The sequence below is a fragment of the Sinocyclocheilus grahami genome, unplaced genomic scaffold (assembly GCF_001515645.1).
Source record: "Sinocyclocheilus grahami isolate Dianchi unplaced genomic scaffold, SAMN03320097.WGS_v1.1 scaffold86.1, whole genome shotgun sequence".
Classification (NCBI taxonomy): domain Eukaryota; kingdom Metazoa; phylum Chordata; class Actinopteri; order Cypriniformes; family Cyprinidae; genus Sinocyclocheilus; species Sinocyclocheilus grahami.
The window spans coordinates 38,845-41,116 of NW_015505265.1; positions in this window are offsets into that span (position 1 = coordinate 38,845).

The window sequence follows — 2,272 nt, forward strand, 5'->3', positions numbered from 1 at the left end:
AAAAAAACTTACTGGCTAAAAGTTAATAAATATAACACTTATTAGTTAATTAAATATTCTCCATGTACATTACCATTCAAAAGTTTTTTTATTAATAATACTAATGTGTGTGTGTGTGTGTGTGTGTAAAGACAGCATTTGTAAATCAGAATTTACACCTATAAATTCACAGGGAATTTGCTGGATGTATATTAATCAAGCACAATATTGTTAATTTGCGAATGAGGTAATACTTTAATTAGGGACCAGTTCTCACTACTAACTAGTTGCTTATTAGCATGCCTATTATTAACATATTGGCTGTTTATTAGTGCTTATAAAGCACACATTCTTCATGACCATATTTTACATCCCTAATCCGACCCAATAACTAAACTTAACAACTACCTTACTAACTATTAATAAGCAGAAAATTAGGAATTTATTGACGCTAAAGTCATAGTTAATGGTTTGTTAATAGCGTAAATTGGACCTTAAAATAAAGTGTGACCGTGAATGATTACAACATGTAAAAAACATATTTCCATATCAAGAGTTGCACAGGAGTATTGTAAGTCTATTTATCCACATTATGGATAAACATTGTAATCACAAAATGTATTTGGCAGACACTCCAGCTGATGACATTAAAAGTTAAAGTGCAGAGCAAGAGAGAGAATCCAAATGAGACTGAAAACAGCTCTCATAGGGCCCCTGCTGGGATGAGATACTGAACAGCCAGGTTCCTGGCAAGATATCCTCAAAACGTATATTTTATCTGAATTTTTATGTCTTGGAACACTTAGGAATTGGAAGTGATTCTACCTGCTCTGTCATTGTATCATTGGCTGATCTTTGATGGTAATGAATGTGGGTCTTGATGAATTAAAAATGTGCATTTGCACCCAAGAGGATCTATTTGCACCAAGCAGATCCACCTGATCTCAGATGTGTGATGTCAACATGAATCTCACAGTGAGTAAAAAATACTTGCGAATATGATGTGTTTGTGTGTGAGATAGCAGGAGGGAATATGGATGGTAATTACAGAATAAATAAATAAGTGATGCAAAGTTCTTTTCATTAATTAAATGCAATCATAGACATAAACATAGCAATCATTACCACAAAACTATGTTGATTCACAAAACTACAGTTGATTCACATGCATGATTGAAACACTTATTTGAGTGGCAATCCAGCATTCCAGAAATAATGCTTCAGTCATAAATCTTGCATTAATAAAACGCTTTCTAGAAGCTGCATTCTATTGACAAATGTTATATGTACTGTAGGTTGTCAAAGTAATGCAGAAATAATATTTGCTAGGATGGAATTTGAATCATCTTGACAAATAAGACAGCAATCTACTTGAAATAACTCACAGATTTTATCTTTGTTCTTTGTGAACTGTGTATCCTTATTTTAGTTGGATCATTACTATTAGAGGAAAGAACAATAGTGTTGCACTTCCTCCCATTGTATGCTATGTGCCTGACCATGGATTTTAGAGGAGTTTTTTTAAATTCTTCTCCAGCCTTAGTACTGGTACTTTCCACAGACAGAGAATGGTACAGTCAATGGCGGAGCCAGTGGGGTGTCCTATATGACACCCCTGACCCCTGATTGGCCACCCTGTTTGCTGCCCCAAATTTTTAATTTGATGCTGGCAGTTTGGAAGGCATCAAGGCACATCCAAATTCACTTACTGTCTCTTGAGATGCCTTCACCTGATCAGTTTTTAAGTGACAGTGCGTGAGTGACGTGATGTGTAGCCAAGTACTCTGAATTTGTGCTCTGCATTTAAAGGGTTAGTTCAACCAAAAATGAAAATTAACCCATGAATTATTCACCCTCCAGGCATCCTCCCAGATAGCACATATACATCTGCTAGATGTCTGATAAAGATCTCTTGATCCGGAAAGCATCTGCTGTCTACAAACGTCTGACAGACGTCTTTCAGATGTCAGTTTTAAATGCATTCTAAATCATAAACATCTTAAAGACATCTAATATACATCTATTTGACATCTAAAAGGAAACGTCCTATAGACGCAAACATTCTAAAAAAATACATCTTGCAGATGTAAATGTCAAATAGACGTCTCAGAGATGTACGTGTGCTATTAGGGATAGGTGTATATGACTTTCTTCTTTCAGACGAATCCAATCTGAGTTATATTAAAAATGGTCTTTGATCTTCCAAGCTGTTTAATGGCAGTCAGTGGGTGTTGCAATTCATCAGTCCGAAAGAAGTTAAATAAAGCGCATCCATCCATAATAAAAAGAGCCT